This window comes from Lissotriton helveticus, chromosome 2_1 (genome assembly GCF_964261635.1).
Source record: "Lissotriton helveticus chromosome 2_1, aLisHel1.1, whole genome shotgun sequence".
In the NCBI taxonomy this organism is placed as follows: Eukaryota; Metazoa; Chordata; class Amphibia; order Caudata; family Salamandridae; genus Lissotriton; species Lissotriton helveticus.
This window is the reverse complement of record NC_136059.1, coordinates 374,159,213-374,186,608: the sequence shown is the minus strand read 5'-3', so window position 1 is coordinate 374,186,608 and position 27,396 is coordinate 374,159,213. Positions and strand designations below refer to the sequence as shown.

The window sequence follows — 27,396 nt, the reverse complement described above, 5'->3', positions numbered from 1 at the left end:
CTAGTCCTGTCTCTCTCTCTGGTACACCTAAAGTCCACTTAGCACCAATCAAATCTGTTCTTAACCTCACCGCTAGGCTCATTACCGACCTCAATCGGTTCGATCACATCTCCCCTACCCTTAAAGCCCTCAATTGGTTTCCCATTGAAGGCAGATCTTCCTATAAGACCACCTGCATTACGCACAAAGCCCTGCATCAACACACCCCGCCGTATCTTCCAGATAAACTCCTCAAAGCGGGCTGCTCTCGAACTCTGAGGAGCTCAAACACACTCGTTCTTGTCCCTCCGCTGTTAAACAAGAAATCCACTCAATCATACTCCTGCTCCGGAAATGCGCCTACCATCTGGAATGCTCTCCCTAAAGAACTTCGTTGCAACCCCTCCTATTTCAGCTTCAAAAACGACCTCAAATTACACCTGCTCGGCAAATTCTGGGGTCCTTAACCCCTTCTCTGGCTCATAACCCATTCCCGGTTTCCTTCTTGATAGGTGCTCCCCCTTCAGTGCCACCGATGTCCTTTCTCCACCCCCTTTTCTTCACTTCTTTCTTTTCTTCTCCCGCTTTCTCACTATTCCCTTTCTTAGGCTGATACACTTGATGTTTCCTTACCCCCCTCACAGCGTCTCGCCATTCTTACATCCTGCCCCCCTACTCTCTCCCCCCCTTCTCCATGACAATCCTCTCTTCTCTTACTGTTGAATATCGCAATTTGTTATTACCATATCGTATTAATTGAGCTGTTACCTATTGTTTTAATTTGACTTGTATGATACCTCATTGTATTTTTTGCTATTTTTATATCTACCCATGTGACCCTTGTAAAGCGCTTTAATACTCTTGGGTCCAGCCAGCGCTATATAAAACCTTTAAAATTAAAATTAAAATAAATAAAAATAAGGATGAAAATCTCAAAATCAGATATCCAAGTGTAAGCCTAACTCTAAAACTTGAGCTTTGTATTAACATTTCAACATGACATTCCCATGTGGTTGAAAGTGATGGGTGTTGGAAACTTATTTGACGCTCACCGCGGTACAGTTAGTTTTAGAGTTATCGTCAAACTGGCAAATGGTTTATTATAATGGATGGGATTTTATAGGATAATCGAAAGAACGTCTTTCTATTAATTTTCAAATGACTTATTTAGATTTTCAACCTATGGTTTGAGGATATAAAAAGCTAATAAAGACCTTTAAAAATAATCATTATTCGGGCTACTGGTCCATAATATTTGCAAACATTGTCACTTTCCAGCCTCTCTACTAGTTGTCTGGGCTCTTCTCCGTGCAGAACAAGCACCTACTGATGCCCACTTCCAAATGTGCAACATAATATTTCCAAATTACAAGCCCAATATAGATTTGTGTTTTCTAGGTTTATTTTCCAGTGCTATGGTTTATTTTAGTTGATGCCCCAATTCAAGGATAATTGTTGAAATGTATAGACCTTGCATAGAAGCCAATTTTTCATGTATTTGGATGCTGCAACAATTTGATACTGTAGTAAATACCCGATCTGCGGTGCTTTAGTTTGTGGAACTAGGGGGCACATGCATCATTGTAGGATTTTGCACTTCCTAAATTGCGAAAATTAAGGAATCGCAATTTAGGAAGTGCAAAATCCTATGCATCAAGAAATCCTAAAAGTTTTTAGGATTTCTTAATTTTCGGAATTTGCGATTCCTTAATTGCGAATCGCAATTAAGGAATGGCATTACATTGATTCCTATGGGCCTACAGGCCCATAGGAATCAATGCCGTTTTGCATTTCTTTTTTTTGAATTCGCAATTTGTTGATGCATTGCAAGGGTGCAGAGGGGGGTCCAAAGGACCCCACCCTGCACCCCTGAAATTTATTTTAAAGTGCATGTTTCACACACACATGTCCTAAGGACATGTGTGTGTGTAACATGACACTTTCCAAAATGCATTTTTGTGCTTTTTTAAAGAAATTCGCAAATTAACACGAGGGTCAACCTCGTGATAATTGGCACTTCCTATTTCAAAATTCGCATTTTTTAAAAAATTGATGCATTGCATTTAAGAAATCGCACAAATGCGATTCCTTAAATGCATTCGCATTTTTAGGAAATGCAAAAAAAAGCGAATTTTAAATTTTTTTTCATGCATCCCAAAAACGTATTTAGGAAGCGCAAACGGACGAATTTACCAATTCGCACCGTTTGCACTTCCTAAATAGGTTGATGCATGTGCCCCAATATGTCTGGATTTTAAGTGTTCAGAATGGGAAGATCGTAGTGCAACTTGTTTTGAGATCTGATTACAAAATGTGACCTACTCTGGAAGGTATCTTGTTTACTGGTACATATTATAGGTCTATGTACAAATTTGCCTTTTTTACCTGGTCTCCTTGATATTTTGTGGCTGTGTGTGAGAAGTTGGCCTGATATATGATGTTCCCAATTCTGGAACCACCTTGTATCAGTCCAAATATCCCCTTATGGTGTCTGGTTGTAAGTCAACCTTATAGACAAGCTATCTTAAGGGTAGCATAGACTAAGCAGCCTTAAAGGCTTAACTCAAGAGGTCGTGTTAAGCGAGCTGTTTTACCAATCACAATCCTGTAATATCAAATGAAAGGACACCACACAAGTATATATTATAAAAATATATGTATTTATTACTCACAATAATCCCCAGTACTCTTTATGAATAAAGGGGCTCAAGCGTTAAATCAAAAGCACAGTATAACATACAAAGTTGCACAAATATGGATGAGGGCGAGGGGCTAATCAGACCATATACTAAACAAGTGGTATAAGAGATACCAATCGAACAGTGGTTAGGCCTAGGGCCTAGGGCAGTGGTTCCCAAACTTATTCAACCTGTGGCTCCCTTGACCTAATTGGCAGTTGGCCGTGGCTCCCCATCATGTCAATTTTTTTTTTACTGGTGGGAGGATGTAAGCCAGACCTCGGGAGTACTTCCAATTTTTGCCCTGAGGTTAATTGGGATGAAGCCAGTGAATAAACTGTCTTGGTGTCACTTTTAGTTTCAGGTATTTCTTTCATTCCTCTGTCACATTCCTCTTCCCAGAAATCAAACACACATGGCCCAGTCTGGGGTGATTGAACAGTGTGCAATCCTTTAATTCCAGGTACATCTCGGTATATATTTTCCACTTGCTCTCAGCAAGTGAAAATGTGAGTAGAAACACACTTTGTTTCATTGTTTTAACTCAACAATCAGTAAAAATGGTAATTGTGCAGCGGTAATTAACCAAAAAATAAAATAGAAATAACCAAGCCAGACCACTCAGAATACGCTCCAAAATCAATATCCCAAGTTCAAGGGGAGCTTTTCGGAATCTGACAAAAGTGGATAAAATGTAAGCACGTCCAGTGGTTTCATAACACTACATCTTCTCTAGGTGAAATACACCTCCAGCTTTAAGAAATAGCTTCAGAGCAGTGGAAGTACCAGTTCCAGATAAATAAGCGGTGCATGTCTTATCTCACATTTCAACAGCCAGGCCAGCAATCTATTCTACATATATTCTTTTTTCCTGTAATTAGGGCCCATCTAGATATTTGTTGTAGCAAAATAATACTCGACCTGACGTCACCTCAGTGTGTGATTGTAGATAGGGTTTGAAAATACTCATTTTTATTTTGGAGGCATTATTCTTGCTTTGAAATAATAAGTAAATTAAACAGCTGTAAGTTTGTACTTGTGGCGTTTTACCTGTTAGCGCTTGTGTCTCTTCCTGAGGCAGTGGGGAGCAAATCCAGCAGAGGCAGTGGGGAGCAAATCCAGCAAAAGGGAAAATGTTGGCATTTACTAACAGCAAAGCAGAATAGACAAGCACTCACTGTTGGGATAATATATATGTCATATATAAAACTCTCCTGAGCACATGTGATGCTGGAAATAATGACATCTTAAAAAATAATACTCTCCGTAAATGTTGATTTAGCAAGAAGTAGCACGAATAAGGTATCCATCACAGCGAGGGTGAACCTTGCCCAGGCCAAGGCCTCTATAGCCTCCCATCTGCTGCCAAAGGCAAGCAGTCGACACTACTAGAAATGAAATGTGCAAATGTCCTTCCCTGACACTGCCAAATTGATCCCTGACATCAGGGATAAGGGGGCCTTCCAATACAAGCCAAATCAAGCGGAAAACGCAACTTTTCCCCGATCTGGATTGGGGACGTCAGAGGCAGAACAAGTCTTCCCTTTTTGAAAGGAATGAGGGTCACACGAGGCAGCTGGGAGGAGGTGCTGTTTCTTAGAAAGGGAAGGTGTGTTTATTTCTAGCAAGTCCGACCATGAAATTACTTCAGTGGCAAACTCCTGAAATATACGGAGGAAATAAGGGGGAACTGCTTTCACTGAGGCTGGAATATGCTTTGTGCCTGGCCTTGGTTGAGGGTCAGACTGGGTCCGGGAAACGAATCCAGGCTCCAATTGTAGCCTATTTTGAACACATCAGCGAGTTTGCCCACTGGAAATTCTGTCTGGTAATTTCTGGCACGGACACGAACAAAGTGCAGCAACAGCAGCTAGCATAATTACAGGGGCTTGGCCGGTCACGAGCTTGTCATGTTCCACTTTTTTGCAGTAAGCAAGAAGTATTTTAGTCCATGTGAAACCAACCTGTATAAATTATGAAGGATCCTCAAAAGCTGCGCAGCAGAACACGGGCTGCAATAAGGCTCGACAGGGCTGCAATAACACTCGACAGGCTGCTGTGCGTAAGCGGAGGCTACCTGAAAGCATGTCAGAAGCGCGTATGGTGGCCGTGCGCTCCTGGGCCAAACCAAGATTTCAGATTACTCAGGTGGCATTTGAAACTCCCCCGTGTTTTGCCCCGCAGCTGGGTGTCATTTGAATACCATTCACTCTCTTGATGCCTTAAAGCTGACCGCTGACAGGTAGCGGTAGGCCTTCTAAAGACGAATCACTTTGTTAATGGCGCACCTTCTCACCATTACAATTCAACATGATTAGAAGCTTCCTCAGCGCAGGCCATCTTCCGACATTGTGCGCGGCGCCCCTGGTGACTCTTAACGGCGTACCGGGGTGCCGCGGCGCACAGTTTGGGAACCACTGGCCTAGGGAATCGCTGGGAGCAGTCGGGACAAGCAATGCTGAAGTCGGGAAAAGCCCGCGGGATTCGGGTGCAGCGCTGAAAGCGCACGCATGCACCAATGTTAGTCAATGGTGCGTAAAAGTTACACACATAGAGTTTAAGGACACTTCCGCTGAACCTAGAGGGACAAAACTTAAGACACAGACCCTAGAGGTGTGTACCAGTGTGGGAACACCGGCGTTGCAATGTTACCTCACCCACAGGAAGCGGGTGCACAGGGTCGAAGTAGTGTCGGGTTTCGTCACGCTGATTCTTGGTGCTTGGAGCTGAAGAGGCTGCAGGCGCTGTGAAGGAGAAGTGTCCGGTGGGATCCAAGAGTGGATCGAAGTCGAAAAGTACCTGAAAGCAGAGGGGACAGAGTCTGGGTCACTCAGCAGTGACCAGGGTGGAACCAGGACGGAACCAGGCAATGTCTGGCGCAATCAGGTGGTTGTCGAGGAGTTTCTCTCCGCTGTCACGTGGGCTCTGGGGCATCTACGAAGTCGAGGAGCAGGTCACGATCTGTCCCACGCAGGCTCTCGCCGTCGGCGCTGTCGGCTTAAAAGATTGGAGCAAACAACACTTGGCAAAAGCAATCCACGCGGAACCGGAAGATTGCTTCTCACTCGGACCAGGAGGGTCAGAGTGGGGGCTCCTTTTCAGGGGAGCTGGTGCAAATCTGGAGCAACCAGAATCGCAAGTCGTTTTTCAAGTTTCGTCGGCACAGGGGCCACAAGCCGGCGGGCTAGTGACCGGGCCAACGCGTTGAGCCAAAAGAAGCAGAAGGGCCCCACGCAGCACTCGTCGAGTCTGGAGGGCTGAACTTCGGTGCAAGAGTGGCTCAGGGTTGGGGCTTCTCAAACCCAGGTGTACAGCTTCGAGGGTCACTCGTGGGCTGCACGGTCAGCGTCTCGTGGTCTTTCCAATATGGCGTGCCCCACGCTTCCGGTCACCTCCACGGTTCTCAGCTCTGCAGGGACTGTGGATCGGGCTGTTAGAAGGCAGGCAAGCTTGATCTCGTCGATCTCTGTCGCTCGAGTTCCGGCGGGAACTGCAACAAAGCAGGCGTCGAGGTGCTGGATGGTGCCTGTTTGCACAGGGTGGTCACTCCTTGACCACAAGGGAGATTCTTCAGTCTTCTACGTTGAGTAGGATGTCGAAGGGTCCAGAGTTTCGTTTCTTATGTTTCATCAGGATAATCTGAGTGCTTTGGCACTGCTCCCATTCTTATACCAATCTAGGGGGCTGGATTACCTGCTAGGTCCCTCCTATGGGTGGGACCCAGGAAGGGGGTGGTTACACCCCTTTCCTTTGATCCATGCCACGCTGGGTCGGGGGCTGGAGTGCCCCAGAACCGGTTTGGCCGGATTATGCAAGGGGCGGCCTTGTGCGCCCCAAGCAGTGTCTGGTTTCTTTCAAACCTCCCTGCTACAATCCACTGTCTCCTGTCTGGGGGGGTGTGACACCTCCCTGCGACAGGAAACCCTTTGTCCAGGCCCCCTTGGCTGAGTTTCGGTCAGCTTCAGTGGGTCAGACTTGTGTCTGTGGCAGAAGCATCCATTTTGTGGATCCAAGGTCCTTTTAGAAATTAACCGCATTTAAGTAAAATAACATGTCTTACCACCCTAGAGGGGTGGAATGCTATCCCCGTCGCCAGAACTGGTGAGGGGATAGTATTCCAAATCGTATGACACCTTACACGACATGTTTTGATAAGGCCAAACCAAAGTTGCTATATAACCGCGAGGATTATAATGCACTTAAGAGTATATGGTATGGCATTATCCTGAAACAGCTTAGGGATTTGTTCCCGACGGCTGCAGACAGGCTCAGCTCATGCTAGAGCTCCATCTCACATTAAACCACGCACTCTGCCTCCAGGATTGATGAGGCCTTCCATAGGAGTGGCTCACAGGTTTATATGTGTCCAGATATAGGTTTAGATATAGGTATACTATATCTAAGCAACGGGTGATTACACCACCTTACCCCAGCTGAGTGATCAGCCAGTTGTGTCAATTTAAGAACCAGCCAGGGGTGGCAAAAGATATGCTGCAGCCCCTGGTAGGCCTTGGTGGCACCTATGCCCTGAGCACCTATAGTGCATGGTACAGGGGCTGACAAGGAGTCCATTTCCAATTGTGGTATGTACCTAGGGTACATGGAATCCATTTTACAGAGAGAGCAGATGGCCTGGGGCCCTGATTAGCAGGGAACCAGGCCAACTAAGTCGAAAACCAGCTAAACACAAGGCAAAAAAAATCTGGGGTAACCATAGTCAGGTAGCCACCTTCCTACATAACCCCCCCCCCCCCCAAACAAAAGGAGATAAGGCTATCCTTGGCCAGGTAAGCCTATATTGCCTGAGTGGCTTATAAGGAAGTACCTGCACTAGCATGGGTACCCCCTGTCTCAGAGTCCACTAAGCAGTCCCTCACCCTTGGGGTATTAGAGGGTCTCCACCATAGGGAATCACTACCTTGGGTGTGTTTATGCAAAGTCAAAGGCTGGTTTGGATATGGAGTATTGAAGTGAGGCTCCACTAATTTGGGGCTCAGCTTCCTCCAATTATCTTCCACCATGTGTGCCTTTCTTTCTTCAACTGAGTTGCACTGTGCTCTCAGGGTCAGCCTCTGGCTACCTAAAGCTGGAGGCTGGGTCCCTCTGTTTGGCTTGCTGGAGGGACAGTTCAGGTGTGGGCCCTTTGGGTCCCAGGTTTGGCTGTGCCCAACAGAATCCATCTGTGGGAGGTCCCTAACTGTTTTTAAGGGGGCTCCCTCAGGAGTTTTTAAAGTTTTCACCGTACTAGGGCTACTAGTTTTGGTGCCCCCAATCTGTTGATGGGGGTGCTTTATTTGACAGGGGGCCCTCTGGGTCTCACTGTCCTTCTTGTCCTCTGCAGCCCTGGGCTGACTAAGGCAAGGTAGAGAGGGGCAGGTTACCTGCTCCAGACTGGGTCCCACCTGAGAAGGGTCCACTGACATCAGAGGCTCTGTCAGGCTAGGCCTAACCACCTCTGGGGCAGTTCCTTCATCAGGGGTAAGATCAGTTCCCTGAGGAGGCTGATCCTTTCCTAAAGTCTGGTGAGGGGGAGATTTCTCGTCCTCCTCTGTGCTCTCAGTTTGTGTGAAGTTATCCATCATTTCAGGCTTCACAACACACATATCAGTTTGAGTTTGGGCTGTGGCCATCACAGCCCCACCAACCTTTTCAGGAGGAGACTCAGTTTGGGTTTCTGCTGTTATCATAACAGCTTTGCTATTCTGTTCAGGAAGAGCTTTTGCTAAAGATGGGGCAGAGAGTTGCTCAGCCCTACCAACCTTTTCAGGAAGGACATCTTGAATTGGGGCTGTAGCCATCACAGCCCCACTAACCTTTCCATTGGCATTTACCATTCTAGAATGGGTTTCCTGTTCAACCTCAGCCCAGGCTGAGATTTCTAAATCATTACCCAGTAGACAGTCCACAGGCAAGTTTGATGACACTGCCACTCTCTTTGGGCCAGTGACACCTCCCCAGCTGAGACTTACTACTGCCATGGGATGATTTGTTTGGATTCCATCAATGTTTGTTACCTGGTATGTGCAAAAACAACAAGTGATGGACTGAATGTGGATCAATGTCACACACTCCCCCAGTCAAAAGATCTGGGCCCAAATCCATCGTTTTTTTGCACTCCACACCACCCTGGGTTAGACAATGGCGATATGCAAATCAGCTCTGACCCTGTTGCCCCATGGGAACAGTCCAGTCCGAACTACAAAAGCCATGTCCTTCCCAGAACGGAATCAAGCATCCGAGGACCGGACCGGTTTCGAGGTAACACCTCTCTTCAGCCCGGCTAGCTTGACTCCAAGTGGTGTGGAGTGCCTGGGACCCACGTCTGGGCATCCCCAGCGCACTTTAGGGCGGCAATTGCAAAAACAACAAGTGATGGACTGAATGTGGATCTGGGAAAGATATGGCTGTTGTAGTTCGGACTGGACTGTTCCCATGGGGCAACAGGGTCAGAGCTGATTTGCATAAAGCCATTATCTGACCCAGGGTGGTGTGGAGTGCAAAAAAACGATGGATTTGGGCCCAGATCTTTTGACTGGGGGAGTGTGTGACATTGATCCACATTCAGTCCATCACTTGTTGTTTTTTGCAATTGCCGCCCTAAGTGCGCTGGGGATGCCCAGACGTGGGTCCCAGGCACTCCACACCACTTGGAGTCAAGCTAGCCGGGCTGAAGAGAGGTGTTACCTCGAAACCGGTCCGGTCCTCGGATGCTTGATTCCGGTCTGGGAAAGATATGGCTGTTGTAGTTCGGACTGGACTGTTCCCATGGGGCAACAGGGTCAGAGCTGATTTGCATAAAGCCATTATCTGACCCAGGGTGGTGTGGAGTGCAAAAAAACGATGGATTTGGGCCCAGATCTTTTGACTGGGGGAGTGTGTGACATTGATCCACATTCAGTCCATCACTTGTTGTTTTTTGCAATTGCCGCCCTAAGTGCGCTGGGGATGCCCAGACGTGGGTCCCAGGCACTCCACACCACTTGGAGTCAAGCTAGCCGGGCTGAAGAGAGGTGTTACCTCGAAACCGGTCCGGTCCTCGGATGCTTGATTCCGGTCTGGGAAAGATATGGCTGTTGTAGTTCGGACTGGACTGTTCCCATGGGGCAACAGGGTCAGAGCTGATTTGCATAAAGCCATTATCTGACCCAGGGTGGTGTGGAGTGCAAAAAAAGATGGATTTGGGCCCAGATCTTTTGACTGGGGGAGTGTGTGACATTGATCCACATTCAGTCCATCACTTGTTGTTTTTTGCAATTGCCGCCCTAAGTGCGCTGGGGATGCCCAGACGTGGGTCCCAGGCACTCCACACCACTTGGAGTCAAGCTAGCCGGGCTGAAGAGAGGTGTTACCTCGAAACCGGTCCGGTCCTCGGATGCTTGATTCCGGTCTGGGAAAGATATGGCTGTTGTAGTTCGGACTGGACTGTTCCCATGGGGCAACAGGGTCAGAGCTGATTTGCATAAAGCCATTATCTGACCCAGGGTGGTGTGGAGTGCAAAAAAACGATGGATTTGGGCCCAGATCTTTTGACTGGGGGAGTGTGTGACATTGATCCACATTCAGTCCATCACTTGTTATTTTTTGCAATTGCCGCCCTAAGTGCGCTGGGGATGCCCAGACGTGGGTCCCAGGCACTCCACACCACTTGGAGTCAAGCTAGCCGGGCTGAAGAGAGGTGTTACCTCGAAACCGGTCCGGTCCTCGGATGCTTGATTCCGGTCTGGGAAAGATATGGCTGTTGTAGTTCGGACTGGACTGTTCCCATGGGGCAACAGGGTCAGAGCTGATTTGCATAAAGCCATTATCTGACCCAGGGTGGTGTGGAGTGCAAAAAAACGATGGATTTGGGCCCAGATCTTTTGACTGGGGGAGTGTGTGACATTGATCCACATTCAGTCCATCACTTGTTGTTTTTTGCAATTGCCGCCCTAAGTGCGCTGGGGATGCCCAGACGTGGGTCCCAGGCACTCCACACCACTTGGAGTCAAGCTAACCGGGCTGAAGAGAGGTGTTACCTCGAAACCGGTCCGGTCCTCGGATGCTTGATTCCGGTCTGGGAAAGATATGGCTGTTGTAGTTCGGACTGGACTGTTCCCATGGGGCAACAGGGTCAGAGCTGATTTGCATAAAGCCATTATCTGACCCAGGGTGGTGTGGAGTGCAAAAAAACGATGGATTTGGGCCCAGATCTTTTGACTGGGGGAGTGTGTGACATTGATCCACATTCAGTCCATCACTTGTTGTTTTTTGCAATTGCCGCCCTAAGTGCGCTGGGGATGCCCAGACGTGGGTCCCAGGCACTCCACACCACTTGGAGTCAAGCTAGCCGGGCTGAAGAGAGGTGTTACCTCGAAACCGGTCCGGTCCTCGGATGCTTGATTCCGGTCTGGGAAAGATATGGCTGTTGTAGTTCGGACTGGACTGTTCCCATGGGGCAACAGGGTCAGAGCTGATTTGCATAAAGCCATTATCTGACCCAGGGTGGTGTGGAGTGCAAAAAAACGATGGATTTGGGCCCAGATCTTTTGACTGGGGGAGTGTGTGACATTGATCCACATTCAGTCCATCACTTGTTGTTTTTTGCAATTGCCGCCCTAAGTGCGCTGGGGATGCCCAGACGTGGGTCCCAGGCACTCCACACCACTTGGAGTCAAGCTAGCCGGGCTGAAGAGAGGTGTTACCTCGAAACCGGTCCGGTCCTCGGATGCTTGATTCCGGTCTGGGAAAGATATGGCTGTTGTAGTTCGGACTGGACTGTTCCCATGGGGCAACAGGGTCAGAGCTGATTTGCATAAAGCCATTATCTGACCCAGGGTGGTGTGGAGTGCAAAAAAACGATGGATTTGGGCCCAGATCTTTTGACTGGGGGAGTGTGTGACATTGATCCACATTCAGTCCATCACTTGTTGTTTTTTGCAATTGCCGCCCTAAGTGCGCTGGGGATGCCCAGACGTGGGTCCCAGGCACTCCACACCACTTGGAGTCAAGCTAGCCGGGCTGAAGAGAGGTGTTACCTCGAAACCGGTCCGGTCCTCGGATGCTTGATTCCGGTCTGGGAAAGATATGGCTGTTGTAGTTCGGACTGGACTGTTCCCATGGGGCAACAGGGTCAGAGCTGATTTGCATAAAGCCATTATCTGACCCAGGGTGGTGTGGAGTGCAAAAAAACGATGGATTTGGGCCCAGATCTTTTGACTGGGGGAGTGTGTGACATTGATCCACATTCAGTCCATCACTTGTTGTTTTTTGCAATTGCCGCCCTAAGTGCGCTGGGGATGCCCAGACGTGGGTCCCAGGCACTCCACACCACTTGGAGTCAAGCTAGCCGGGCTGAAGAGAGGTGTTACCTCGAAACCGGTCCGGTCCTCGGATGCTTGATTCCGGTCTGGGAAAGATATGGCTGTTGTAGTTCGGACTGGACTGTTCCCATGGGGCAACAGGGTCAGAGCTGATTTGCATAAAGCCATTATCTGACCCAGGGTGGTGTGGAGTGCAAAAAAACGATGGATTTGGGCCCAGATCTTTTGACTGGGGGAGTGTGTGACATTGATCCACATTCAGTCCATCACTTGTTGTTTTTTGCAATTGCCGCCCTAAGTGCGCTGGGGATGCCCAGACGTGGGTCCCAGGCACTCCACACCACTTGGAGTCAAGCTAGCCGGGCTGAAGAGAGGTGTTACCTCGAAACCGGTCCGGTCCTCGGATGCTTGATTCCGGTCTGGGAAAGATATGGCTGTTGTAGTTCGGACTGGACTGTTCCCATGGGGCAACAGGGTCAGAGCTGATTTGCATAAAGCCATTATCTGACCCAGGGTGGTGTGGAGTGCAAAAAAACGATGGATTTGGGCCCAGATCTTTTGACTGGGGGAGTGTGTGACATTGATCCACATTCAGTCCATCACTTGTTATTTTTTGCAATTGCCGCCCTAAGTGCGCTGGGGATGCCCAGACGTGGGTCCCAGGCACTCCACACCACTTGGAGTCAAGCTAGCCGGGCTGAAGAGAGGTGTTACCTCGAAACCGGTCCGGTCCTCGGATGCTTGATTCCGGTCTGGGAAAGATATGGCTGTTGTAGTTCGGACTGGACTGTTCCCATGGGGCAACAGGGTCAGAGCTGATTTGCATAAAGCCATTATCTGACCCAGGGTGGTGTGGAGTGCAAAAAAACGATGGATTTGGGCCCAGATCTTTTGACTGGGGGAGTGTGTGACATTGATCCACATTCAGTCCATCACTTGTTGTTTTTTGCAATTGCCGCCCTAAGTGCGCTGGGGATGCCCAGACGTGGGTCCCAGGCACTCCACACCACTTGGAGTCAAGCTAACCGGGCTGAAGAGAGGTGTTACCTCGAAACCGGTCCGGTCCTCGGATGCTTGATTCCGGTCTGGGAAAGATATGGCTGTTGTAGTTCGGACTGGACTGTTCCCATGGGGCAACAGGGTCAGAGCTGATTTGCATAAAGCCATTATCTGACCCAGGGTGGTGTGGAGTGCAAAAAAACGATGGATTTGGGCCCAGATCTTTTGACTGGGGGAGTGTGTGACATTGATCCACATTCAGTCCATCACTTGTTGTTTTTTGCAATTGCCGCCCTAAGTGCGCTGGGGATGCCCAGACGTGGGTCCCAGGCACTCCACACCACTTGGAGTCAAGCTAGCCGGGCTGAAGAGAGGTGTTACCTCGAAACCGGTCCGGTCCTCGGATGCTTGATTCCGGTCTGGGAAAGATATGGCTGTTGTAGTTCGGACTGGACTGTTCCCATGGGGCAACAGGGTCAGAGCTGATTTGCATAAAGCCATTATCTGACCCAGGGTGGTGTGGAGTGCAAAAAAACGATGGATTTGGGCCCAGATCTTTTGACTGGGGGAGTGTGTGACATTGATCCACATTCAGTCCATCACTTGTTGTTTTTTGCAATTGCCGCCCTAAGTGCGCTGGGGATGCCCAGACGTGGGTCCCAGGCACTCCACACCACTTGGAGTCAAGCTAGCCGGGCTGAAGAGAGGTGTTACCTCGAAACCGGTCCGGTCCTCGGATGCTTGATTCCGGTCTGGGAAAGATATGGCTGTTGTAGTTCGGACTGGACTGTTCCCATGGGGCAACAGGGTCAGAGCTGATTTGCATAAAGCCATTATCTGACCCAGGGTGGTGTGGAGTGCAAAAAAACGATGGATTTGGGCCCAGATCTTTTGACTGGGGGAGTGTGTGACATTGATCCACATTCAGTCCATCACTTGTTGTTTTTTGCAATTGCCGCCCTAAGTGCGCTGGGGATGCCCAGACGTGGGTCCCAGGCACTCCACACCACTTGGAGTCAAGCTAGCCGGGCTGAAGAGAGGTGTTACCTCGAAACCGGTCCGGTCCTCGGATGCTTGATTCCGGTCTGGGAAAGATATGGCTGTTGTAGTTCGGACTGGACTGTTCCCATGGGGCAACAGGGTCAGAGCTGATTTGCATAAAGCCATTATCTGACCCAGGGTGGTGTGGAGTGCAAAAAAACGATGGATTTGGGCCCAGATCTTTTGACTGGGGGAGTGTGTGACATTGATCCACATTCAGTCCATCACTTGTTGTTTTTTGCAATTGCCGCCCTAAGTGCGCTGGGGATGCCCAGACGTGGGTCCCAGGCACTCCACACCACTTGGAGTCAAGCTAGCCGGGCTGAAGAGAGGTGTTACCTCGAAACCGGTCCGGTCCTCGGATGCTTGATTCCGGTCTGGGAAAGAAATGGCTGTTGTAGTTCGGACTGGACTGTTCCCATGGGGCAACAGGGTCAGAGCTGATTTGCATAAAGCCATTATCTGACCCAGGGTGGTGTGGAGTGCAAAAAAACGATGGATTTGGGCCCAGATCTTTTGACTGGGGGAGTGTGTGAAATTGATCCACATTCAGTCCATCACTTGTTGTTTTTGCTGTTACCTGGTATGTGGCACCTGGTAAAAGTTGCTTAGAGGGGACTATGCAGTCAGCCACCATGGTGATGCTAGCTCCTGTGTCTCTAAAAGCTTCAAATTTCAAACCATTGATGATGGGTTCTTGTCTATATCTGCTCAAAGTATTTGGGCAGTCAGAGAAGTTGGCAAACCCCATGCCAGTCTCATAGACAAGATTAGTTGGTGATGGGGACCTGGATAGGCCAGGGTCCACCTGTGCTCCAAAGGTAAACCCTCCCAGATTCCTGGGTGTGTTCCCACTTCCTGGGGGATTACTGCTGACAGTAACAGGAGGTGTTGGAACTGGCTTTGGAGGTATATTCTCTTTATTGCTATTCTTGGGACAACAGTTGTCTGTTTTGTAATGCCCAACCTGTTTACAGGCATAACAATAAGGCTTTTTCTCAGTTGAGGAAGTGTCTTGGGACCCACCCCCATTCTTGGAGTTTTGGGGCCCTGGGGAAGTCTTTTCTTTACTTTTATCCCCACCCTTATCTTGAGGCTTGGTAGACTCCTTCTTCTGGTTACTGTCCTGATTCTTAGGCCTAATCCTGGTTCTGACCCATTTATCTGCCCTCTTTCCCAATTCTTGGGGAGAGGTCAAATCTGAGTCCACCAGGTGCTGGTGTAAGAGCTGGTTCTGACAATTACTTAGGATCTGCTCCCTGTGAAGTCATGTACTTTGCTGCCATTTAGCCAACCCTCCAGAGCCTTAGTAGCACAAACTACAAAATCAGTCCAGTCCTGTGTCTGTGTCTTCTGGGTGTCTCTGAACTTCAACCTGTACTGTTCAGTGGTTAAGCCAAACCCATCTATCAGAACACTCTTCAGGACTTTGTAATTGTTTGCATCCTCATGTCGAACAGTGAGGAGCTTATCTCTCCCTTTCTCTGAAATGGAGTACCATAAGATTGCTGCCCACTGTTCCTCAGGAACCTGCTGTACCATGCAGGCTCTCTCAAGAGCAGTTATCCACTTGTGGATGTCATCCCCTTCCTTGTAGGGGGGCACAATCTTTGTCAGGTTTCTACTATCATAGGACCTGGGTTTCTCTCTAGGAATATTGCTGCCACCAGTGGCATCTAAGCCACACATTCTTTTTTCTCTTGCCAAGGCAAGTCTAGCTTGAGCCAAGGCTACCTCCTCCCTTTCTATCTGGAGTTTGACAGCCCTCATTCTGGCCCTATGCTCTATCTTCTGAGAGGAAGTCATTCCTCTCTCAGATTCCCTTGAGGCACTAGAAATATGAGAGTCCCCTGCTGGAGATCTCACTCTTCTGTTGCCTGGGAGAATGTTATAGGATCTGGGGAGGTGCTGGCCCTCTCCATTCCCCAGTAGGTTTAAGTTGGCCTGGCTAAGCCTGGCAACTATAACCTGGTTACCCCTCTGATCCTGATTTTCTGGGTCCTCTACTTCTGAGTCCTCCTCCTCCTCCTCTTCTACTTCTTCTTCCTCCTCTGGAGTGGTATCAGTTACATGGGGGTTCACTCCATCTCCTAAGTCTAGGGGAGCTATACTCGCCTTAGCTAAGTCATCCTGTTCTAGAATGGCTATCAGATCTGGAATGGTGGGACTTCTGCCCCTTTTTAGCCCCCTTGATATGCACAAGGCACACAAGTCTTTGTGGCTAAGTTTGTCATAGCTGGAAGTTGCCTTGGTAAGGTCAACTGTCACAGGTAGAGAGCCTGGAGCTTCACCTGTGCCAGACATGACTGCTAGTGAGGTGTAAGTGGTGCACTTACCTACACTAAGTGTTTTCCTACTGTACCTTGCTAGTAAGTTGCAGTCAGGGTGTGCTAATCCCTTTAACCTACAACTACTAAGTTCAGTAGAACTTAATATGCTAAGCTTTTGATTTATATGTACCTAAGGTACTTGATGTGATCTTTCAATTTGATAAAAAGATTGCAATGGTAAAACAAACAGCAAGCTCAAATCAGCACCTCTGCTCACCAATGTGAGAAGTTGGCCTGATATATGATGTTCCCAATTCTGGAACCACCTTGTATCAGTCCAAATATCCCCTTATGGTGTCTGGTTGTAAGTCAACCTTATAGACAAGCTATCTTAAGGGTAGCATAGACTAAGCAGCCTTAAAGGCTTAACTCAAGAGGTCGTGTTAAGCGAGCTGTTTTACCAATCACAATCCTGTAATATCAAATGAAAGGACACCACACAAGTATATATTATAAAAATATATGTATTTATTACTCACAATAATCCTCAGTACTCTTTATGAATAAAGAGGCACAAGCGTTAAATCAAAAGCACAGTATAACATACAAAGTTGCACAAATATGGATGAGGGCGAGGGGCCACTCAGACCATATACTAAACAAGTGGTATAAGAGATACCAATAAAACAGTGGTTAGGCCTAGGGCCTAGGGAATCGCTGGGAGCAGTCGGGACAAGCAATGCTGAAGTCGGGAAAAGCCCGCGGGATTCGGGTGCAGCGCTGAAAGCGCACGCATGCACCAATGTTAGTCAATGGTGCGTAAAAGTTACACAAATAGAGTTTAAGGACACTTCCGCTGAACCTAAAGGGACAAAACTTAAGACACAGACCCTAGAGGTGTGTACCAGTGTGGGAACACCGGCGTTGCAATGTTACCTCACCCACAGGAAGCGGGTGCACAGGGTCGAAGTAGTGTCGGGTTTCGTCACGCTGATTCTTGGTGCTTGGAGCTGAAGAGGCTGCAGGCGCTGTGAAGGAGAAGTGTCCGGTGGGATCCAAGAGTGGATCGAAGTCGAAAAGTACCTGAAAGCAGAGGGGACAGAGTCTGGGTCACTCAGCAGTGACCAGGGTGGAACCAGGACGGAACCAGGCAATGTCTGGCGCAATCAGGTGGTTGTCGAGGAGCTTCTCTCCGCTGTCACGTGGGCTCTGGGGCATCTACGAAGTCCAGGAGCAGGTCACGATCTGTCTCACGCAGACTCTCGCCGTCGGCTTCAAGATTGGAGCAAACAACACTTGGCAAAAGCAATCCACGCGGAACCAGAAGATTGCTTCTCACTCGGACCAGGAGGGTCAGAGTGGGGGCTCCTTTTCAGGGGAGCTGGTGCAAATCTGGAGCAACCAGAATCGCAAGTCGTTTTTCAAGTTTCGTCGGCACAGGGGCCACAAGCCGGCTGGCAAGTTACCGGGCCAACGCGTTGAGCCAAAAGAAGCAGAAGGGCCCCATGCAGCACTCGTCGAGTGTGGAGGGCTGAACTTCGGTGCAAGAGTGGCTCAGGGTTGGGGCTTCTCAAACCCCGGTGTACAGCTTCGAGGGTCACTCGTGGGCTGCACAGTCAGCGTCTCGTGGTCTTTCCAAGATGGCATGCCCCACGCTTCCGGTCACCTCCACGGTTCTCAGCTCTGCAGGGACTGTGGATCGGGCTGTTAGAAGGCAGACAAGCTTGATCTCGTCGATCTCTGTTGCTCGAGTTCCGGCGGGAACTGCAAGAAAGCAGGCGTCGAGGTGCTGGATGGTGCCTGTTTGCACAGGGTGGTCACTCCTTGACCACAAGGGAGATTCTTCAGTCTTCTACGTTGAGTAGGATGTCGAAGGGTCCAGAGTTTCGTTTCTTATGTTTCATAAGGATAATCTGAGTGCTTTGGCACTGCTCCCATTCTTATACCAATCTAGGGGGCTGGATTACCTCCTAGGTCCCCTCCTATGGGTGGGACCCAGGAAGGGGGTGGTTACACCCCTTTCCTTTGATCCAGGCCGCGCTGGGTCGGGGGCTGGAGTGCCCCAGAACCGGTTTGGCCGGATTATGCAAGGGGCAGCCTTGTGCGCCCCAAGCAGTGTCTGGTTTCTTTCAAACCTCCCTGCTACAATCCACTATCTCCTGTCTGGGGGGGGTGTGACACCTCCCTGCGACAGGAAACCCTTTGTCCAGGCCCCCTTGGCTGAGTTTCGGTCAGCTTCAGGGGGTCAGACTTGTGTCTGTGGCAGAAGCATCCATTTTGTAGATCCAAGGTCCTTTTAGAAATTAACCGCATTTAAGTAAAGTAACATGTCTTACCCCTCTAGAGGGGTGGAATGCTATCCTCGTCGCCAGAACTGGCGAGGGGATAGTATTCCAAATCGTATGACACCTTACACGACATGTTTTGATAAAGCCAAACCAAAGTTGCTATATAACCGCGAGGATTATAATGCACTTAAGAGTATATGGTATGGCATTATCCTGAAACAGCTTAGGGATTTGTTCCCGACGGCTGCAGACAGGCTCAGCTCATGCTAGAGCTCCATCTCACATTAAACCACGCACTCTGCCTCCAGGATTGATGAGGCCTTCCATACGAGTGGCTCACAGGTTTATATGTGTCCAGATATAGGTTTAGATATAGGTATACTATATCTAAGCAAGGGGTGATTACACCACCTTACCCCAGCTGAGTGATCAGCCAGTTGTGTCAATTTAAGAACCATCCAGGGGTGGCAAAAGATATGCTGCAGCCCCTGGTAGGCCTTGGTGGCACCTATGCCCTGAGCACCTATAGTGCATGGTACAGGGGCTGACAAGGAGTCCATTTCCAATTGTGGTATGTACCTAGGGTACATGGAATCCATTTTACAGAGAGAGCAGATGGCCTGGGGCCCTGATTAGCAGGGAACCAGGCCAACTAAGTCGAAAACCAGCTAAACACAAGGCAAAAAAAATCTGGGGTAACCATAGTCAGGTAGCCACCTTCCTACACTGTGGATAGCTGGTATATTTTTACTTTCAACAGTGAGGGGACGGCCAAAATACTCTACCCCTATAACATGACCTAAAATTGCCAAACACCAATTGGCTTTGTTTGAGTTTTTAGGTAAGTAACAGTCAACGTTAGCAAAATATAAGCAAGTGGCATACATGTAAAATGCACAACGTAGGATGCAGGTATACCTTACACTACCAACATGTGGGCACAATGAATGACTGAATGAATCTTTATTGTTCAATTAATTAAAATTGTTACAATATTCTATCAATAAACAAAAGCTTGTTTAAAATCTCACACAATTAGATAAGAATGAAAAAACGTTTAAAACGATTAAAATAGTAAAAGGACAATGACTAGAACTATTGTCCTATCTAGCAGTAAGGTGCTGTACATGTGACTTGAGGAAAAGTTTTATCATAGTCTCTCTTGCTTGATGGCCGACTGAATACTTTTATGTCTCAGTTTTCAGTTTCAGTGCGGCCCGGATTGCGTCTTTGAATTTCCCTAGTCGGGCCACAGTTTGAGTTGTTTCAGCAGAGAAGCACAGGTCCGATCTTCCCTGCAACTTTGAAGGCCATGCAACCTACAGATGGGGAGAACCAAGCGCTGCCGGTCACTGACTAACTTTGGGGAGCAGCACAACAGATGGAGCCAAGATTCACGGTGGTAGTTGCAGAGTCGGCAGGCCACTGAATTGTCCTGCCGGGCCCAAGTTCAGTTAAAATTCGTGATGGGCAGAGCGAGTAGTCTCATGTAGGTGAATCTTCCCTGAGCCAGGACTCTCAGAGCTTGCTCAAGGTAGGGATGCGGTTTTCCCATGATGTATGAGGAGTCCAGTGAGGAAAGATTGAATTGCTGATACAGGCTTTCCAGGTCCCTTTCAAAAGAAATTCTCTTGGCCTTAGTATTCACTGTTTTCCTCCAGGCTATTACTGGGATGTCAGGATTGTGCAGATTTTGGACAACAATATCCAGTAATCTAGTGGCTGCTGCCGAGTGCACCTGCCACGGGGAACCCTCCTCTTCGAAGAACGTTTTTATTTGCCTTTTTAATAACAATTCTGGGGATCGCGTAGGCCTGATATAGTATTTTATTAAATCACCTAAGCAAGTAATGTCCGGACTGGTGAGACCCAGCTCCAGCCTTACTCTTGCTCTCCTGGCCTGTCTAGGGAGAGTTAGGAACTTTTTATAAGCCAAAATTTGAAGGTTCGCCAGGAACTTATTGAAGGAACTGGGAAAAACTAAATGGCCATATTTAAGATAGGGCACTAATTTTGCCTTTAGAACTTTCAGAATGGGTTCAGCAGTTGGACTGTAAAGTGGCTGGTTAAGGATTTATAAGGAAAAAATGATTCCAGCCGCTTTCCTTCTCAGATGTTTCAGGTGGGCTCTAGATTCTGCCCTTCCGATAGCCAGAAGCCCAAATAGTTGTAGCTTATACTAGTTTTGATTCGCAGTGCGCCAAGTTGCCAGAATAGGGTCTTTTTTCGTGAGTACTTCCCGAATATAAGTATCCTGGTCTTCTCCTGATTCACCAGGAGTTTATTCTGTTGATTATATCCCGGCAAAGCTTTGAGGGCCTTCTGTAAGCCGGTTCTTGTGTGGTCCATTATCACAATGTCATCCGCATACTGGAGTATTTGAAGCCGTATATTCCACAGTCTTGGAGGCAGTAGACTTGCCCCATCCAGCGCTTTCCCCAGGTCAGCTGTATATAGATTAAAAAGTATAGGGCCAAGTACGCACCCTTGTTTTATACAGTTATTAGTTGATACCTTGGCGGGAACTGAAGTTTGACTGATTTTAGTATGGACCCAGGTCCCCTGATATAGAGAAATTATGGTCTTTAGCAGCTGTTGGGGAATTCCCCAAGAATGCAGTTTTTCCCACAGCTTCCCTCGATCGACCCGATCAAAGCTGCACTATAGTCCACAAAACAGCAGAAAAGTGGTACCTGAGATGGCTGGGTAGCGTGGTTAGATAGATGGCCCAGTACTAAGATGATATCTGTGGTAGAGCTTTGGGCCCTAAATCCTGTTTGAAAAAGGGGAAGAATGTTATTTTCTGTTGCCCAGGCTTCCAGTTCTTTCAAAAGTATTCTGGCATATGCTTTCGCTTAAACGTCTAATAAAGCAATAAGCCAATAATTTTCAGGTTTTGTGCTGTCCCCTTTTTTATAATTTGGGAAAAGTATTGAGTCTTTCCACGACTATGGAACAGTAGAAGTGGTGAAGGTATGCTTAAAAAGTGTTGTTAACTGTTTTGCCCAGAATCCCTGCGAAGCTTTGAACACAGATGCGGGAGCTCCATTGGGCCCTGGAGTGCCATCTGACCTCCTTTTTTTGATCAGGATAGTTACCTCGGCCACTGTGATGTTAGTAGTGTTGACAACTTTATCTTTTATTGGAGATTGTTGATGGCAATAGGTTTGAATGATATTCTGATGGGTTGAGTACAGCTGAGTTGCATGTCTAACCCACTCCAAGGCTGCCACTCCGTTTTCTTTTGTCTGACCGGTGTAAGTGAATTGCTTAATATATCTCCAAAGTTGATTATGTCCCCTTTCTTTAAGTAAGGTAAAAATGTTCACCATTCTGCCTCGATTTTCTTGGAACGTATTTTCCAGACTTTCTTCTTGTGCGCTGCACGGAGAGCAGTTATTTTCTGAGTTTGGGGGGTTTTGATGCCTTTCCTTCTTGCCTTCAAGGCCCTTGAAAGATTGCATTCTGTGTGAATTAGGTCTCTTGATTTAATACATTACCAGGGTCCCAAAGAGTGGGTATCCTGCACTTGGGTGCCTCCAGTACGTACCTGCAGGGCTGATTTTAATTCTACTGGGAGTGTTTCCTAGTGCTCCAGGGGAGAGACTGTGCTCATGACTATGGAATTTGATTCTTTGTAAGTTACCCACTCCAGGAGTTTGGGGCCAAGATTATTAGTCCATTTTATTCTACTCAGGACTTCGTAACGTTCGTCACCAGTTGAAACCCCCATTGTTGTCAATTGTGTTGCAGATGCAGGGTTATCCTCAGTGGCCTGTGATCGCTCTCATCGCTGTTGTCCACTTCAAAGTTGTTAAAGTATGGTACTAGATGATCCGAAATAAATATATAGGGGCACATGCATCATTGTAGGAATTTGCATTTCCTAAATTGCGAAAATTAAGGAATCGCAATTTAGGAATTGCAAAATCCTATGCATCAAGAAATCCTACATTTTTTTAGGATTTCTTAATTTTCGGAATTTGCGATTCCTTAATTGCGAATCGCAATTAAGGAATGGCATTACATTGATTCCTATGAGCCTAGAGGCCCATAGGAATCAATGCCGTTTTGTATTTCTTTTTTTGGGAATTCGCAATTTGTTGATGCATTGCAAGGGTGCAGAGGGGGGTCCAAAGGACCCCCCCCTGCACCCCTGAAATGTATTTTAAAGTGCATGTTTCACACACACATGTCCTAAGGACATGTGTGTGTGTAACATGACACTTTCCAAAATGCATTTTTGTGCTTTTTTAAAGAATTTCGCAAATTAACACGAGGGTCAACTTGCACTTCCTATTTCAAAATTCGCATTTTTTTAAAAATTGATGCTTTGCATTTAAGGAATCGCACAAATGTGATTCCTTAAATGCATTCGCATTTTTAGGAAATGCAAAAAAAAGCGAATTTTGACAAATTGTTTCATGCATCCCAAAAACGTATTTAGGAAGCGCAAACGGCCGAATTTACCGATTCGCACCGTTTGCACTTCCTAAATAGGTTGATGCATGTGCCCCATACTCTATTGTAGACTTATCCCTGAAGATGGGGAGAGGGAGCCAGAGAGGATCCGCAGCTGTTTTGATGGTGTGAGCAGAGACCAGACTATGATTAAGAAAAAGCTGCTGCAATGAGGCACCATCAATGTGCGGTAGGTTATACACTTTTAACTTCCCTAGCTCCCGAGTGTTCAGGTCACCAGCGATAATGGGAAAGTGTGAAACATATTTGTTTAAGAGCTGGTCCATTTTTGTTGTCAGTATTTTGAGTACATTTTTTTTTGCTGGGAGGCAGGGTTTACATAGCAGTTGAATACCAAGAGACAAATTGGTTTTTTGTTAATTTTCAGTCCACTAACTAGTACCGCTTGCATGTCTGGGATGTTGGTTGTAATAAAAGTTGTCTCTAGTCTGCGTACTTGGTTTATGTAGATTGATGGCCCACCAGAAGCTCTCCTGAAGATGGTGCGTTTTATAGCTGTGGTATGTAATTCCTGGAAGCTGTGAGGAATTAATGGTTCAGTGGCCCAGGTCTCTTGTAGGCACAAGATGTCATTTTCACGAAAATAGTTACTCACTAAACTGTACTCAAGAAGTCTTTTTAAGCCAGCTACATTCCAGGAGATCATAGACAGCTGAATGTTATTTCCCAGAGTTCTGGTGCTGAACAGATAGTGTTCAGGGTTTTTGATGTTAGAGGTGCCTTCGTAGTTGCTGCTCTGCTGGACGAGACCTAATCCCCCCCCTCCCCCCTCCCAGGGGTATGGCTTGGCCTACTTGCGTGCACTGTCCTATGTTCAGAGGTACTTGTAATCGTGAATGTATGGTACAAACTTGGCTCTGCAGCTAATTTTTTTCGCTTGTGGGTTGCACACTGTCCCCTTTAGGACTGAGTAAACTTCCTTAGTAGGCGATGGTGCAGCTTGCACGTGCGGATATTTCTCTGGGATGGGAAAAGCAATATCAATACCCCAGTCTGCCATTTGCGATATTTCTTCTGGAGTTAACCCCACACTGGTGTGATGACTTTGCCCTATCGAGGTTGATTCCCCATGGGTGTCACTGGAGGCGAAGGAACTTAACCCAGACTAATTCCTCCGAGTATGTTTCTGACAGCGTTGGAATGTGTTTGAATAGGCTAAGTATATTGCCCCTATTTAAGATGTCATGTTGGCCTTTGATGAGATATCTAGGCGTGAGGATTACCTTAGGGTTTTTTTTGCAGACTTTACTTAAATTGCTGCCTTGCTCTGCTTTTTGATGGATGTTTAAACTGGTGTATAAGGTACTTTGGTTGGCGCTTGGGCCTTTATCACACTGACAGGTCTCTAAGCTGGTCCTGGGATTTTGTGTTGGCGGAGTGGTCCTCAAAGAAGCCGATGAGAGAGGGCCCTGGGGGGCGTAGATTCCGGTGTCAGATCCTTGTTCCTTGGGCGAACTTAGTTGATCTTTGTGCTCCGACTTCTTGATGTTGATGCTTGGTGGGGGAACTGGTTGAGCATTTATTGCCGGACCTGGTAAGCTGTGCAAATCCCCCGTTTGGGGAATTGACTGTAATGATCTTTCAGTTGCTTGTTTGCTTCTGATGGAATTGATACTGTAGATTTTTCATCACTCAAAGCATGCTTTATAGATCCAGGGCTGGAGTTGAGACTAGTGAGCTGATGTGAACTTTGGTGGATGTGGATAAAACTTGGTTGTCAGACTTTGTTGTAGGATTACTCAGGGAAATTGTAACCAAATAGGCTTGATACTTAACACTGTTTATTGTGGATGCCGTGCCACTGTTATTTAATTGGCAAGTAGTTCTGTCAGTTTGTTCCTTCAATGAGGCTACTTAGGGGTCGATTCCGATTCGGGAAAAAACGCTCCGAATAGCCGTTCGGAGTGTTTTTCCCATACGAATCGTACCCTGCAACGTCCCCCGTACGTACGGCAAAGTACGATTCGTACCAGGAGCCGTACGAGTCGTACAAGACACCGTACGACTCTAATCTCCATACGAATCTCCCTCGAAACCCGCTGTACGCGACATCTGTACGGTTCGCGGCTGGTTTTTACGACCCAGCAAGTACGATACGTGTCGGGTACGCACCGTACGACCCTTTTTCTACGGGAGTTGAAAACAGCCGTAAAAGCAGAGTTTGCGCCGAAACAGGTACGGAACGGCCTCCCCCCCGGGTACGGTGCATACCCCCCATGATCGCAGGGGTACGCACCGTACCCCTGCGATCATGGGGTGTACGAGCCGTATTGTGATTTTTAGGCATCCTGTGGTTGAGGCCCAGCAGTCAATGACTGTGTTTTACCCCGGTAGTCTTTACCTTGTCTTGGGGTAGCTGATCACCGGAAAGGAAGGCTTCAGCAAGTCAGCAAACCACATCTCACCCGGGGGGCCAAAGTAAGTCACCCCTCTGTGCCTCCGGAGTACCTTCCTGCAGCCTCCCTGAGTCTCTGTTGCACATGGGGCGTCGGCGAAGGCACTTCACCTCCCTTCCACGGTGAGTCGCACGACCAGAAAGAGCCTCAACTACTAGGAGCGACTGCCGCTACACCAATTTCCCCGCTGCTGCTGCACCAACCAAGGCACCCACCAACGGCCCAGCAGCTTCACTCTGGCGGCCCCGGCTGCTCGCACCCCCAGCTGAACAGTCTCACCTTCTCCTCTGAGCTGCCCAGGCTCCGGCGGCTTTCCCGGCCTGTCTCTCTGTCCTTTAATCAGGCTGATTTGTCCCTCGAGCTTGCTGCTGCTGCACCCGCCCCCGCTGCCAGACACTATCTGCTACCCGCTGACGTACGGACTTGCTCCTTCCTGCTGCGGGGGGCTCCTTGCTCTTGCTGGGCACCGCACGGGACTAGCCCTCACAACCACCTTACGCCAGCTCACCACCACCTCCTCGTGAGCCTGTGGGATACGGGAGCCATGGGGGTAGCAGGAACCGCAGTCCCGGAATCAGCGCAGCTCAACGGTTTACATGCGGTTTTCACCGCGGCAGGTACCCAGCTGGTGCGGGTGGGTGGGGAGCACCGGGCAGATGGCGATAAGGGAGTGAGTGATAAATGTCCCACACAAGCTCAAGCTCCCTGCTCCTGACTCCGATTCCACCTCCAACACCTGCGCCTGCTCCAGTGCAGTCCCCCACAATCCGTATGAAACGTCACACCACCCAAGAAAGCCTGGGCTCTGACAATTTTTGGGTGTTAGTAACTAAACGAATATCAAAGTAGGATTTGCTTTGCACTTCGTTGTTCCACCTTTTTGTTTTGCTGGCACCATTCTACTTTCACCACACGGTGTCGCCGGTGCGCTTCGGCAGGTCCTGCACAATCCTTCTGTAGCGTCACACCACCCAAAGAAGCCTGGTCTCTGGCAAGCCGACAAGCCCCCCCCACCTCACACCGCACACCGCACGCCACACCCCTCATGGACCGGCGCTGGCTCAGCCGGGAGGCTGTGTTCTTTGCGACCCGGTAACATTCTCAGCAGGCAGTGGGCATTCTCGGCGGGCGGACGGGCTGAGGCTCCGAACTCAAAGCTCAGCAGCAACACAAACAGGCTCCGCCTCCGTAAATCCAGGTACTCAGCTATTGGCTGTAGAATGTGTCAAATCATTTGCACTAGAGCTCAGAGCTACCAACATGTGGGATTTCAAAATGAATCCGCTATATAATCCTGAAGGCCCAGCTGTAGTGATTCAAACTATAATGACCTGGTCCTACTCAGGCAATGTTCTTTAGTCTCTTTTATACGAATGTACTGCTCGTTGCAAATCTTTACAACTCTCTCCCCTATCTTCAAAGTTCATGGGGTAGAAAGTACACCGTTATCATGCCAGATATTATTAAAAAACCTTAATCCCTTACTAGATAGTCGTGCTGAATGGACAACACACAACAATGTATATTGTGAAAAAAATGTGAGAAAGCGAGATGACCCCTCACGGGCGAACCACCAACGGGGAACCTGGTAGGTACTCACCAGTGTTGCCCTGTTCTCATCATCGGCAGTCATCAAGCTTTAAAAGAAATGTGTCCAAACAAACATAGAGGTGTATGTGCAAAAAGGAAGTTCAGTGGAAAGAATAATGAAAGACACATACAGAAAACGAACAATGTGCTGTAGACAGATAGGAAATGCACGCTTATACGACCTTTATTCCATTCCTTCGTGCAGCCTAGCTACTTAAAAAGCTGGGCGAGGCTATTACTCATATAGCCATATACCATACGCCAACATGTTTCATTGCCTTGTATACTGACGGCAATTTCTTCAGGGCATCAATTATTTAGCCACTGCATCAAAAGCTGGACACACCATTCTTCACGACACCACGAGGCCAAAG

At 48.1% G+C, this 27,396-nt stretch overlaps 1 protein-coding gene across 1 annotated transcript in view; it reads left to right on the top strand.

The window, feature by feature from the left end:
* Positions 1-27,396, top strand: part of C9 (complement C9) — a 197,202-nt gene that overhangs the window by 54,227 nt on the left and 115,579 nt on the right. The gene's annotated exons all lie outside the window — the stretch shown is intronic.